This window comes from Leucopleurus acutus, assembly GCF_964270905.1.
Source record: "Leucopleurus acutus genome assembly, chromosome: 5".
In the NCBI taxonomy this organism is placed as follows: Eukaryota; Metazoa; Chordata; class Mammalia; order Artiodactyla; family Delphinidae; genus Leucopleurus; species Leucopleurus acutus.
Genome location: NC_139147.1, coordinates 54,511,973 through 54,527,453, shown reverse-complemented (window position 1 = coordinate 54,527,453; position 15,481 = coordinate 54,511,973). Strand labels below are relative to the sequence as shown.

The 15,481-nt window shown below is 41.4% G+C and overlaps 1 protein-coding gene across 4 annotated transcripts in view; it reads right to left on the bottom strand.

Annotated features, from left to right (window-relative positions):
- BBX (BBX high mobility group box domain containing) overlaps positions 1-13,969 on the bottom strand; it is a 282,354-nt gene extending 268,385 nt beyond the window's left edge. For 3 of the 4 annotated variants that reach the window (XM_082839829.1, XM_082839833.1, XM_082839834.1), the window contains exons 1-2: positions 13,858-13,969; positions 10,532-10,603 (exon numbers count right to left, since the gene is read on the bottom strand). The gene's annotated coding sequence lies outside the window, so the exon portion shown is untranslated. Of the gene's footprint in view, positions 1-10,531; positions 10,604-13,319; positions 13,392-13,857 lie in introns of those variants that run through there. The other variant, XM_082839830.1, reaches the window with a different exon arrangement.
- Positions 13,970-15,481: the final 1,512 nt, after the last annotated feature.

Genomic DNA, 15,481 nt, shown 5'->3' with positions numbered 1-15,481 from the left:
AAATCAGGGTTAAAAGTCTAATTTTTAAAATCCACTCCAGTGCTTGGGCCAAACTAGTTTACAACCCTAATGACAATTAGGACAAATACAGTGCCACAGGAAGAAACCCCTGCTGTATTTCAGTGTCAGCTCCTACGTTGGAATTAGCCAGTGTTTTGGTGGTTTTTACTCAGTATTATTTTAGGCCATATCTGTTAGAACAATTAGCACAGAATAATTTATATTATGTATATTTACATCTACTGGACTTTTCCAGCCAGTAGAAGACACTTACTTTGAGGATAAGGGTTGTTCTATACTCACCTTTTATATCCTTAAAGTTTAAATCAGCATCAATACACTGTAAGTACCTAATCCATGACCAGTGAATTAAATCAGTAGTAGTTTTTGCTACCTGAATCTCACCTACACTTGACCAAATTATTTAACATGCAAAATGGTCTTTGAACATGACCCAAGAAAGCAAGTCAAAAGAAAAGTGTCAGATGCCATAAAACGTACTCAGTTTACCAGCCTACCTGAATGAGAACAGTATGGAAGTGGTTTATTGTGGGGGGATGAAAGACAAGAAATGGAGAGCCTGACACACCCCGGGCAAAGCATCATGCAGCTAGAACCATGCAAGAGCACTCTTCGTCAGATTATCATCCACAAAAGCTACTTTGCCAAAATAGAAAAATACCCTATTTCTATGTTTCATGGATCAGGGAAAAAGAAAAGCCAATTAAAAAGAACTAACTTTTTATCTTCTATATCTGAATTAGGCTCTGACTTTGCTGAATTTGCAAAGAAAAGAAAACTTAATTTCACATGAATAGGGCTCAGTACAAAAAAAGCAATGGGTTACTTTGTATTTTTTTAAATGATTTGCTACTTGTATAGAAATGTGTAATTTATAAAATCTTTTCTACTTATCATAGCAGAAATAAGTTTCATAGGTAAAATAAATCAAAAGTACCCATAGACCACTTTGAAAACTGGTAACTTTTGATTAACCCTCTAATCCATGTTTACTCATTAAGACACTCTGAAATGAAGTCTATGAATCTGCTTATTAATTTTTTCCACAAATACTGAATTTCTTTTCAAAGCAAATGCCAGAAAACTATTTTATAACACTATCCATGTTAAACTGTTAAATTCCTTTTGTAAAATATATTCAGATTAAGTACTTAAAAGTACCAGAGTAAAAACATATAGAATATTCAGTGAGAAACACTCCTCATGATGAATGATGATTGCTACTGACATACCAAAGGAATTAGTAAGTAGTGAAACCAGTAACTGTTATTAGACACTTCTGTACTAGATATACCAAACAGAAAGAAAGTTCACTAAATATCAATTTATAAACTAAGTTTGAAGCCGGTTTTGTCTTTGACTGTGACCTCACAGATGAAAACTGACAGCTGGCCCCAGCTCAGAGACTTTCTCATCTACCTCTCTTAAGACTGATAGAGAACAGTGTTCCAAGCCCTATCACTTCAAAATGAAGACGATTTCTCTTTTGGGAGAAAGAAAAATTGGAGGGAATTCTTGGCTAAAAGTTGCCTCAAAACTTTCATTTCTAACCTTTTGGAATGTGGTCCTCAAGGCAGGTAAATACAAAACAAGCCCAGGAGACAGTGGCACTGCAGACAGGCATTCTAAGCCTGGCACAGCCACTTGCTAGCTGTGTGACCTCAGACAAACTACTTAACCTAAGACTTAGTTTCCTCCTCATTAAAACAGGGTCACCTCTCCTCAGAAAGTTGTTGTGAAAAATAAACAAAGTAGTAAAAATAAAACTTGTATTGATACTTCACAAGGCAGCCCTCAGTCCAAATATCTTTCTCCCGAGGGGTACAGCTCAGTGGCAGAGCATCTGACTGCAAATTATCTTTCTCTCTTCCTCCCAAAGAGAAATACTATTTGGGCAACTCTTCTAAAAACTGCTTTCAATTTTCCCTTAAATATAATTGAAACCATGTAATCACACTATCACCTTAAAAAACAAAAATGATTGGATAAGGAACTTACTTCATAAAAACAACAGGTGCCTTTACTTCACAGAGCCCTGCGAAAGGCTCCACATGATCCCTTCCTAACTGACACATACATAGAGACTGTGTAAGTCTCCAATTCATATATCAACAACTTTATGATAATACGTAGGGATGAATACTAAAAGGACTCAAAAACTACAAACAAATCTTTAAAATCAAATAATGGTAAATTAAAAAAAAGTTCAACCCCACATCCCATTCTCAGACATTTCTAGGCAGTATCCCGGATGCACATTAGTGAATATAATAATCAGCTGAGAGAAACAGGACAGAGAGATAAAGGGGGAGGGGAGGGAGGAGAGGGAAGGAAGAATGGGAGAGAATGAAGAAAATGGTAACTTCAGTAACTTAAAATATAATCAGAGTTTGACAGCTGGGTGTAGAGAATTATTTTCTCATTTTGTTACATGCTCCACCACATTCCCTTTGCAGTCAATGAGAACTCTACCCTTGGGTGAGTTTTGAGAGGTGCACCAAAAGCTGGAAAACAAGTCAGCATTCTTTATTATTAAAAGAATCAGCACTGCTAATAAGACTCCCTCTGAATCACTCAATCTGTAGCTTTCCTACACCAAAGGATGTAGTCAAATCAACAAACAATAAAAGACAGAAAACTTTCTTTAGCCATTAACAGTTTTAATCTACCAAATGAAGACTGATTTAAGTCTTACCATAACAATAGTTCAGATACAGCTATTACTTTATTCCTAGGGTGTCATATAGACTCTTCCTCACATCATACTTTTCAATTTTTATAGTGGTTTTTATAGGAAATTAGAAGTACAGATGAAAGATCTTGACTCAGCATTTCACAGTTATTTATTGAAAATAAAGATACCTAGAACCTCTACAAAACAATAAAACCCAGAAACATTCTCACCTGAGAGGAGACCAAATTTGCAGAAAACATTTTCTATTTTTACTTTTCTGATAGAAGGAAAGAAACATGCAAGTAGCAAAGTAATAAAGGAAATATAACCCCTTCATGAAACTTCTCCTAAGAGTAAAACATAATGAAAGTAACCTAAATTTTGCTGACCATTATGAGAAGTGTTCAACATGGTAGAAATTTCAAACGTTACTGCTATCAGTGTGTTTGTGTTTGCTTAACAAAACTAAAAATTACAACAACCAAAAAAGAATCACAATGTCAAAATGGATAGACGAGGTTCAACTAGTGTGTGTATGTGTGTTTAAGCTTTCCTTATCAAAATTAGCAAAAGGATTTTCATTGAGTAAAATGGGTAGGAATACCAGATAATTTCACGCTGTGGACTAAGGAAGTTAATACAATAGGATCACAATCCCTTATAGGAAACCCTAAGGTCCAATGCTTCAGATTTTTGTGGGCTTTAAAAAGGTCAGATGGAGCATATAGTATATTTTATGTAACATTCCTAGTCCAATCTAGGATAGGGCCTCATAATCAACCATACTACTTACTACTTCTACAGCAAAATATGTGAATATTCTAAGTGGGCTTTAAAAACTATTTTAAACAGGTCCATGACACTCTGGGTCAGGTTTTGCCACCAAGTGAGTTTTGATGTCAAACTTTTGGAGGAACAAAAACTTTTTAGTTTTTCAGAGATTTTTTTAGATAGAGGATTGTGAATGTATATCCAATACCACTACAGATCAAGATACAAAGACTTTTTATTAGAGATATTTATTAGACTATTAAAGACTATTTAGATATTTATTTAGATATTTATTAGACTATTAAAGACTATAAAGACTATTTATTAGAGATGAAAAAGTATGGCAAATTAAAATTTAGCCAAGTAGGAAGATGTTCCTGGCAAATCTATCCTTACAAGTTAGGAAATACAGGGAATTCCCTGGTGGTCCAGTGGTTAGGACTCCACGCTCTCATTGCCAAGGGCCTGGGTTCAATCCCTGGCTGAGGAACTAAGATCCTGCAAACCGCACAGTGTGGCCAAAAAAATTAATTAACTACTTAATTAATTTTTTAAAGAAAGTTATAAAAAACAAAGTTATTTAATTTTAATTTATTCAAATAAAGTAAATGAACATTGAGACTACTTAAAAATGTCTATGTTAGAAGCAGTGAGTATTCAAGTTTGAGAACCCTGGTACTTGCAGTCTTTTGCACTTCCTTTGCACCTAACCACAGGTTGCATTTCCCCTGGCTTTTGATTTTCACATTGTTCAAGATTTCAGGGATTTGGAGTATTTCCCATTCATCTTCTCCTTAGTATGTCCCACTTTTTTATTTAAGTGTCATTTTGCACAATGTAATTTGTTACGCACTTCGGATATAATGCTTCTCAATCTTCATGCCTTGACACGAAGGTAAGTTTTAATTGGTTGTGAGGAGTGCCCCCAAGTAATTAGTTATGAAAAGTTAAGGTACCACAGTTTATAAAGGATTTTACATGTGCATATATGGGTGTATTTAAGGTTTTCATCATAATAACATCACTCTTGCTTGTAATGATATACTTTCTTGTTAGGGAAAGAAGTGGCTTTATCACACTGTGAACTACCTATAAAACCGACTGCATGGGACTTCCCTGGTGGTCCAATGGTAAAGAATGCGCCTTCCAAGGCAGGGGATGCGGGTTCAATCCCTGGTCAGGGAACTAAGATCCCACATGACGCAGAGCAATTAAGCCCAAGTGCCGCAACTACTGAACTAGCGCGCCTCAACTAGAGAGCCTGCATGCCGCAAATTACAGAGCCCACACACCCTGGAGCCTGCAAGCCACAACTAGAGAGAAGCCCGCGTGCCTCAACAAAAGATCCCTCATGCCTCAGTGAAGATCCCGACTACCACAACTAAGACCCGAGGCAGCCAAAAATAAAATTAAATAAATAAATAAATAATAAATCTTAAAAAAAAAAAACCTGCATAATTTACCTATGTCTATAACCAGGGAAATCGTAGTGTCCCATGCGTAAACATTAGTCGCATGTGTCTTGGTAGAAAAGAGAATTGATGCTCTAAGACATTCCAAGATGTATCAAAGTCACCAGAGGGAATGTCCAGTGCTGTCAACTAACCACTCTGAACTGTGTACTGTCCTGTGCTATGTCTTTTTAAAGAGGTGGGAGGAGCACTTGAAGGAACACTGTACTTAAATGTGGCATGCCTCAGTTGTTTTTTTCTTTTTTTCCTCCTGGTTATTCTTATTATTTCCTTCAGTAACAACTTGTTTGTCCAGCACCTCATATCCAGTTAAAAATGCACCAGTGTTTCATGATATCAGAGTTGAAAATTACTTTGGAGGAAACAAAAATTAAAAGGCACAGCCTTGTGAAATTTCAAACTTAGTGGGAGTTGGGGTGAGATGAGATGTACTGAATAACTATAAATCATATATTATTGAGCGCTGACTGTGGATAAGGGTCATTACAGACATTATTGTCTTATGTCATTCTCATTCTGCTGCATGGTAAACATTAAGATGCCCTTTTGCACATATGATAATGGAAGTTCATTCTGAAGTGACATGCCCAAAGTCCCTCAGCTTATAAGCTAGAGAGGCAGCAAAAGTGAAACCCAGGGCTCTTTGGTCGCAAAGCCTCTGCTCTCTGTACTATACCTGCTACTATGGGACATCTACAGAGTGCGATGAGGGCCCTCTGAGTATTGTAAACATGCTGACTGAAATACAGCCATAGAATCTTGAGGCTCTGGAAGGGACTTCAGCAGTAAATGAACTCTAAGCCCACATTCAAGTATGTGACTCCATTCAATCTTTTTCAATCTTTAGCCATCAGTCCCTAATACCAGAGTTCCTCAAAATATGTCAGAGGACTTCACACCTGCTTCACAATCACTGCAGTACCGTTAAAATGCATATTCCTGGGCCCTATCCCAGACACACTGAATCAGAATATGAGGATGGGGCCTGGGAAATTCCATATTTTGCAAGCAAAACTGGTGTTTTTTAAATTGTAAGTCATAAAACAAATTTAGTGAATGACATCCTGTATTTTTTTTTAATAAAATTGTTTGGAACAGATTAGATTTATAAAGATTAGATAGGAACAGAAAACATTAGAGCACTGCTCTTAGTACTGTTTCAGGAAACTTTTGTTCCAGGTTTTTTTATGTGGATTGGAATATAAAAGGTATTTCTCACCATAGATCTCAAAAACATTTGAGAAATACAGCTGCTTTAAACAACTTTTATCCTCATTCTTATTTGTCCTTTGAAATAAGTTATCAACCTTTTTTAAAATTATTCCCTTTACAAAATATCCAAACTTCTATGTCCTTTTCAGGATCTCAGTTATTCCAATCCAGGATTTTCTGTTTTATTCCCTGATCTTTTCACCCAAGGGCTATATTTAACTATTGGTTTAATTATTTAATCAATATTTTACAATATTTTTCACTTTTCTAAGATTTCATAAAATCTAATTCATTCTTAATCATTTTTACTTTGTATTTTACACAACCTCCTCACTATCTGAAGTTATTTTACTATCTAGATCCTGGATCTGACTCACATATATTAACTTATTAAGTTTATATTTTGGAAGGTGTGCCACTGCTTCATGGTCTATATTTAATCCTTTAAGTCTTTCATTCCCTTAGTCTTTCATTTTCTATTTATATATACTATTAGATAGAATTCTTTACTGGCTTGTCTTCTTTTGAATTTCCGTTGTGTAACTGGTACTTATTTCAATTTTCACTTTATCTTTTTCTTTGAAAGAAAAAAAAAAAAGGAAAGAAAACAATCCCCATTAAGACATGAGGATTTTCTGGGTATATCTTTACAGTTATAAAATGATGTCCTGGCATTTTAAGAAACTATAATTGCCTTCTAAGGGATAATATGAACACATATGAATGTTGAGTGAAGCTGAACTCAAAAAGTGCTTTCCTCAGGTATGACTTAAAATACAGAAATCTCTACAATTCGACACAGTATGTGATGACTGCCCCTGAGGTGGTACAAACCCACTGATGGAATTACAGTCACAGAATCTTCAAGCTGGAAAAATGTCCATTCAGTCATTAACCTTAGTCCTTACCACCTTTGGAGCAGTGTTTCTCAAAGGGTAGCTGAGGACCCTCTGCATCCAATTTACTTGGGGCACATGATAAAAATGAAGCAGTGGGACTTCCCTGGTGGTGCAGTGGTTAAGAATCCGCCTGCCAATGCAGGGGACATGGGTTCGAGCCCTGGTCCGGGAAGATCCCACATGCTGCAGAGCAACTAAGCCCGCACGCCACAACTACTTGAGCCTGTGCTCTAGAGCTCGAGAGCCACAACTACTGAGCCTGTGCTCTAGAGCTTGAGAGCCACAACTACTGAAGCCCATGCACCTACAGCCCTCGCTCCGCAACAAGACAAGACGTGGCAATGAGAAGCCCGTGCATCGCAACAAAGAGCAGCCCCCACTCGCCGCAACTAGAGAAAGCCCGCATGTGAAGACCCACCACAGCCAAAAATAAATAAAATAATTAATTTTTTTAAAAGTGAGGCAGTGAAATTACAATGTTTTTATAATTTGGGTTTGTTTTCATTTCATAGTGAGAGGAAGGAAGCTAACTAAAAATACAGGAGAGATACCACTCAGACCTATTTTAAAAGGTGCCCTTGGTAGTGAAATGTTGAAAAACAAGGTGGATTTCAAACTACAAGTTCAAGAAAAGTGTCTTCTTCTTAAGATAAATACTTGCTTAAATTTAAATTTTAAAATATAGGTATGCCACACTGGTGGTGATGCAATATGCCAAAATCAACTGCCTATATTTAGTAATTCAGAACATTTAAAAACACAATCTTAAACATTTCTGCACTCTTGCAAGAGACTAATAATTTCAGGGATTTCTGTTAGTACAGCAAAAACAGGCACATCTATAATGAGGCTATTTTCAAAAAGTTCTTTTAATAGGGTGGAACTGTGAAGTCTTTATTACTTCTATTAAAGATTTCTAATATTAAAGTAATTGATATTCATGGTAAGATCCCATTAAAACTATGGCCCTTGCTTTACCCATGCTCTTTATGAAATGTAGGAAAACGTAAACATTAAGTATACTGGCTGATGATTAATAATTAAAAATTATGTTTGTAATTTTACTGAAAAATATGGCTGTATAAATACTTTAGCAGCTGAATTAGATTTTCATGAGTTGTGCCACATTTTAAGGCTATTGTTCCTTCTTTAACTATATACAAAAGCATTATCAATTACATAGTTACTTACAGCACAAGCAAACTATAATTATATGTTCATCCTAGCTTTCACTCCCAAAGCTATGTTATAAATTCAATATCTAAACAAATCTGTTCCAATGGATGAAGTATAAAGATCAGGTCTGTAAGGTCAAAGACAGTATACACTTTTCAAGTTGTACAGCAGAGCTATATATACATTAAAAGCAGAGCTACCTCACAAACTCCTAAACCCGGAACTTTTTAAAAAAAATTTGGATATAAAGATCAAGGTGGATATAAAAAAAAGAAAGGTGTCAAAATTTCAAAATGTGTTAGTATCTTAGTCCCTAGGGGAAGATTCTACCTAAAACCGCCACAGTACCTCCAAAGACGTACCACTAAGAAACAACATAGATGAACCCCCTTTTCAATAGCTGGCTTTAAATGTGAAATGCAAATTAAGACTTCAGCTTCAGAACTTAATAGAGATATGCAGAGTAATAAAATGAGAAGTTTGAAAACTCTTGGCAATGTAGAAGCAAAACCTTTATCTAAAATCTTATTTTGAAAATTAAGCCTCAAATCCAATAAATACATTTTAGATGCAAATAACTTGTAATTCATTGTCAGCGTGACTTTTAAAATCACTACTTCAAATTTTATACTATAAAAACTACTCTGATTTCAAAGACCAAGACTTTTCTTGAAAACATTGTTTTAATGAAGCAGTTATTTGATATCTCAAAGAAATGCAAGAGCTCATCAGATCGCTTTTATTCTGGAAATTACCTATTCCCATTTTAAATTTTGAATTGGTCAAATATATTTCGACGACAAAAGAACTAGCATTAAAAGTTTGCTCCAGTGAACAAAATAACGTGCCTCACATGTATAAATGTGGTGTTCTTCAGTAATCAGGAATGCATTTTGAATACTCTTGCCATATGTTCAAAAATGAAAAACTTCTCTTACAAAGAAGCTTTAAAAAAAAATACGCTGAAATCCACATATTTTGGTGTGTATTAAATTCATCTTACAGACCCATCTCATTCTGACCACTCCAATTGGCCTGTTATGCATGTGACATATTAGGAGGCTCTTCTATCTGAAATAACACGATATTTTACATTCCATTAAAAAATGCTGGACACAGAACTTCTATTATATATCATCTAAGGTTCTCAACAATGTCAAAGTACATTTTGCTACCATACAGAAACTACCAGAAAGGCCTGGTCTTCAAAACTCAATTCCTCTCAATACTAAGACAATCTTTTAGTAACATACACAATATGCCAGCAAGCCAGGAAACAAAATAAGGTCCCTTTGCTTTTTCTTTTATGGAAAACTGAATTCAAGTCCATTTTCATTCACAAAATACAGTCTGTCTTCATTATGGTAATATTACAAAGCACCAAAGCTGATTTACACGATTTCGTACAACCAGTTTTCTTAACGTATCAGCAACTTAAAGTACCTGAGGTGTTTCTGACAATGGAGGGGCAAAATTACACATTGGTTTTCTGCAAGTTTGGGCTCACCATGTGGCTTTCAAATGTTAAACCCTCAGTTTTCACCCAGAGGGTTACTTCTCACAACCACACTTTTAAGGCACTTACTGTCCCACATGTTATTTCACCAACTTTTCCATTTGGGAGGCATATATCTGAAAAAGGCACTTAGTGTCAGATTTCAAAGTTGCTATTTATTATATATACAGACTGTTAAAATGCACTCAATTTCTCCAAATATATAAATTTTGACAAAAATTACTATCAATTAGGACAGTTATTTGCCTTTTGAATCAAGCTGGTACACTAAATGCTAGATTTACTATATTGCCCAGTCCACCGTCCCCCCACTAAAAAGGTAACTGTCACAAACAGCACAAGTTCCCTAAGAAAGAGAGCCCAGGAAAGAGTAAGCAAATGTCAGTCGCTGTAATTTAGAGAGGTCTTCTGAGCAATGACTCCTTGGGTTTTTAATAATTCTCTCTACTCACAAGCTACAATCTTTCTACAATATTATCTAGCATTAAATTTCCTACGCCTTCAACTCTACGTAAAATTTTATTATCAATTAAAAAAGATAAGTTTTCAAATGACACTTACTTGCAGGAAAATGCAAAATGCACATTTCAACTATCTTAAAATAATAATAACCATAGCTGAATTGTAAATACTATAAATCATAAACTGACTTCTGCTATGGGAAACTTAGCAAGACAAGTTTCTGGGATGCTGCAAACCCAATAAGGCATCTTCTTATGTGTACAGTAAGAACCCTTATGTCATTACTAATACCATCCAGCTTCCCTGTATGAAGAGTTTGCATACTTACCCAGGAAGGCAAATGGAAAGTACACAGGGAGGAAGATGAACTGCAGCAAAGCCTTTGTCATATGATAGTGACCTATAAAGTATCAAATAAAGGTACATCATCAGTGTGGTAGAGCTTTACAACTGAGTCCCAACTCCTGCAACATCTGTGAAGGAAGGACCCCGAAACCCAGGAGTCCAGCTCCCCACCAACCCCTCCTTCTCACCATCCCCAACCTCTATGCTCGAACTGTGGGGCAATAAAGGCAAAGAAGCTCCCTGTATTCAAAGGGCAGAGGCTGAGGGGAGGGTAGCCCAGCTGGCATTCTAGGGTGTCTCCAGCACACTTGCCCCCTACTCCCGGTATGTACAAGGCAGCTGATCCATCCTGCAAACCCAAAACCCACATCGTGATCATTCATCAACTTGCACAAGTGATCGCCGCCCCCAGGACAAATGCACCAGGAACCAAATCATGGCAATCGATAGGCAGTCCGAGCCTCCCCGTGCCCAGGAGCCGGCAGGAGGTAGCAGGGCGACGGCAGCAAATCCAGCAGATCCAGGTAGCGCAGCCCTCAGCCCTGCAGACCTGGGCGGCCACAAATGTCGCCCCAACGCCCGGCCCCGGTCACAATCCCGAGATTGGAGATCGGAACCGAGCGGGGAAACACATTCACCAGAGCCCCCGGCGTCAAGTGCAGGGCCACCAGGTCTTCGAGGTCGGGGTGGGGGGAGCTGGAAAACGGAGAGGGAGGAAGGGAGCGAGGGATCCCACCCCGGCTTTGTTGCTGGTCACCATCAAGTTTGCATCTTAGTACAAAATGTCGATCTTTAAGGCTGACAAGACACAGGCAGAGGGAGAAAGAGAAAGGGAATAGAGTCCATCTTGCTTTGGGCAAGAGGGGGGAGAAAAAAAAATGAAGTGCAAAGCCCACACTCCGGGCGTAAAAGTCTGCTAAACACCGTTCCATAACGGAGGAGCAACGAGTGGGGTGTCCCCGTCCCCGTGCCCGCTCGAACTGGCGGCGGTCTGGACAGAAAACACCTCCTCCCTCTCCTCCTCTTCCTCCTCCTTCCCCTCCTCCTCCTCCTCCTCCTCCTCCCTCCCTCTCCTCCCTCTCCTCCTCCTCCCGCGGGCCCCGGCGAAGATCCCGCCGCCACCGCCGCTGCCTCCGCTGCCCCCGGGGGGGCACAGCCGCTCCGCCCGGCGCTGCCATTCCGGGCTTGGACCGCGCGGCGCGCGTGGGGCCGGGAGAGGGGTGGCCGCGCGGAGACGTCCGCACCGGGGACCCCCTGCGCCCCCTCGCCGCGGGCTGGCTACAAAAGTCGCGCGAGCCGAGGTGGCGGCGGCGCGCAGAAGAGGCGCGCGTGGGGGCCCCACGTCGCGAGTGGGCAACCCCAGGAGATGGCGAAGAACGCCCCTCCCCGCGCGGGGAAAGTACCCCGGTCCCCGGCAGCCCGGCGTCCGCGGCCGGGAGAGGAGAACTGGACGTGTCATTAGCAGGACAGGCAATGGTTTCAAAGCCCCAGGCCAATGACCATCAGCAGAGGCAGAGCTCGCTCCGTCCCCATCCCCCATCACCTCCACCCACCTTCCCCTTCGTACCCCCCCACCTCCACCCCACCTCGCGAAACTTTTCGGCGAGATCCACCTGGACTAATTTGTCCTCAAACAGTTAAAATATTGACTGGACCCTACACACCAGGAGGGAAGGCGAATGCACGCTTTATTTTCCTTTCTACCGAAAGGAAAGCAAAAAATAGCTTCTCTCTCCGTCTCTCCCTCTCCCCCCCACCCCTGTCGTACATGTTGTGTCTTAGCTTTTTGCATCGTTTCGTTTTACCTTCCTCATTTAGCTGAAATGATCGCGGATTATTTCACACATAAACGTGTTCCAGATTCCTGGATTCAGGGTCCTTGTAAATTACAGGACTCGGGTTTGGTCTCAGTTACGTTAAGTTTCATACAATACCAAAAAATAAAAAAAATAATAATAATAAATTGCTGAGGGTGAGCGAGCGAGACGAGGTGGAGGAGGAAAAGAAACCTCGAGTCTGATTTCTGTAATTTACTAGCGACCCGGATCGCAGCAAATAACAGGGTAACACGAGTGTGGCTTAAGAGGGCTGGGGAGCTCTTTCTAGAGGCATCGACCCCATCCCCGGATAAAGGATCTGCAAGTTTTCTGTCATCGCGACCATGCAATGCCATCACTTACCTTCAGAAATAAGACTTTAAACAGCCAAGGCCTTCCTCCTCCCCTCCACCACCGCCCCCCCCCCCGCCAGCTTCGCTCTCTCCACCTTAAACTTATTGACACAACATAATCCCACATTCAAGCAAAATCCTGACACAGCCTCCCTCCTCCTCTTCCCCCTCCTCTCTTCCCTCCCGTTCTCTCGTTCGCTCTCCCTCTCGTCCTCTCCGTTTTCTCTCGCTCTCTCTCTTGCCCTCACCCCCCGCCCCCGCCGGCTTTCCCTCCCTCTTCTCTCTCCCCTTCTCCCTCGCCCTCTTCCCCCTCTCCCCCTATTCTTCCTCCTAGCCACTCTGGCACTAAAACAGCACTTTCTCTACTCGCCGCGCATTTGGTTAGGGGTGGGGGGGTGAGAGGGCACCAATCTCCGGGGCCGGAACACCCAAATCCCAACTCTCCAGATGAACGAGCAACTGGGCTGCTGTTCCCGGTCACCGACGCAGACGAAACGTTCGATAAATCCACTGAGGGCTGGCTCCTTGTACCTTCCTCCCCTGCCCCGACTCCCCAGGCCCCACCTCCCCGGCAGCCGAGCCCAGGCTGGGCTCCACGTACTTTCGCCGAGATGAAGTTTGGGGCTCCCCAGGCGGCCAAGAGCCGCCCGCCGGCGTGAGGGCTCTGTTGTTGTTTTCCTCAGGCTGCTCCTGCCCGCGCCGCGGCTCCCGTGCCCCTCTCGGGCGGCGCTGCCTGTGTGCCGAGAGGTGCTGGTTGCAAACGCAGCCTGGCACCGGCTGGCCTACTACTCCCCAGCCCGGCCCCCAGCCTCCCGCCCGCAGGGCACTGCCTTCGCGCCCCCCGCTCGCCGCCGGCGCGGCCGCGGCGACCCTCGCCCCCGACCTCTCACGACCCAAAGTTTTGGCGGAGGGGTAAAGTGCCCGAGGAGCGGGCCGGCTGGCGGCGGCTCCGGACGCGCGGGGTTCCCTCCGTCTTCCTCAAGTCCAGCCTACCGGCTGCCGCCACAGCCGCCGCCGCCGCCGCCGCTGCTCCTGCCGCGGAGTCCTTGGGGCTGCAGCCCGGCGGCTCTCAAGTGAGTAGGAAAACAGAAAGTGCGGGGAGAGCGCCCGGGAAGGGCTGGGGATGGGGGGGCGCTTACCTCGCGGGCTCGCCGGGCGCGAGGGCGTGTGTGTGGCTCGCCCTCAGCGGCCAGTCAGGGGTTCTCTATGGGAAAGTGGAGAGAGAGGAGCTCGCGGAGCCGCTCTGCCTCCGCTTCACTGTACACTGCTCCACATACAGTACATGCAGCCAGGAGAGACTGAAAACACTCATTTTATATAAGGCAGCCTGCCATTGGCCCGCTCCGTGATGGACAGGCCGCGCGGCCAAACAGAAGGCCCGTTACACCCAAACACACGCACACATACACACATTTTACAGAGACACACAAAGATCATCACATTTTCTATTTTCTAATGTTCGGGACCTGTAGACAGTAGGAGAGGACAGGTAGAGAGGCCCAGCAGAGTGGGTTGCGAGCGAAAAACCCTGTCTGCACCAAGTTGCAAGGCTTGAAACTGGTGTCCTTTTGACTTGGGAGGGTTATAGTAATAAACTACAACTCCACTGGATATGGAAGTGAGGGGTTTTTTTTTTCTTTTTTTTTTTTTTAATCGTTGCCTTGTGGTGCCCCATGGAAGAGGCGTGCATTGTGTTATGATCTTACAGCCTGACCTGGCTAACAAGTGGCCAGGAAAGGCTTTTATCAGCTTGGATTTCTTTTGTCAATGGGTTAACTATCACATAGGCCAAAACAGTGCAAGATAAGTTTATTAGGACTGTAAGCACTGAGGTTGTTAGTGCTTCATTCGTAGGTAAATTGAGAAAAATCAACACAACAATACACAGAAACAAAGATAAACATTTTGCTGAAATAGCCACTCTACTTTTAGCTGGTCAGAGGACTGCAGATCACCTGTGTTGGCATACAAACAGTGCTGTAAAGTAGAATAAGTCATGGAAGATCGGCTATTGCCCCTTTTCCTTAAAAATAGGCCTTTTGAATCAATATATGCAAGATATATATTTTGCATTTTATATATATATTTACTTTCCATATTTCACATCATATGTGAACATCACATGTTGGTTGACTTTGGGAGATGGAGAACCCAAGGCCTCTTCTTTCTAATTTTTTTTCTGTGATGCGTCTTTGACAGATTATATTTGACAGTCCTATATAAACAAGTCAACAGGTTGCTGGGAAAAAAACATAGCTGGAAACTAAGAGGAATAAATTCTAGACCCAACTCTTAAACTTGCTAAACAATCTTGAGCAACTACTTCAGCCTCTTTAATGCCCAGCTTTGGTTTGGGGTTTTGTTTTCATTTTTTCTTTTAAAGTTAAAATAAGAAGCTTCTCCCAGTTTTACTTCACTAAATGTTTATTCAGCATCTACTGTGTACCAGGCATTACCATAGGCCCTAGATGTTTTCTTATGGTTCTTTCTGATTTAAGAGTCTGTGAATTATTCTTAAACACAAACATTTTGAAGATTAAATAAACATCATGATTTTATGGCCTAGATGCGTAGCTTTAAAACTTAAAGGGAAGCTGGATAAGAGAACTTATTTCAAATCCCGCTTTATTTCCTTGATGTTATCTTGAGATTTTTCTCTCACATCCATAAAGTTATCGAATGAGTGTGTATGCGCGTGTGTGTGAAAGACTGGGAACCAGAAACAGATACAGAGAAAATTTAAGTTTATGAAGTTTAGACAAC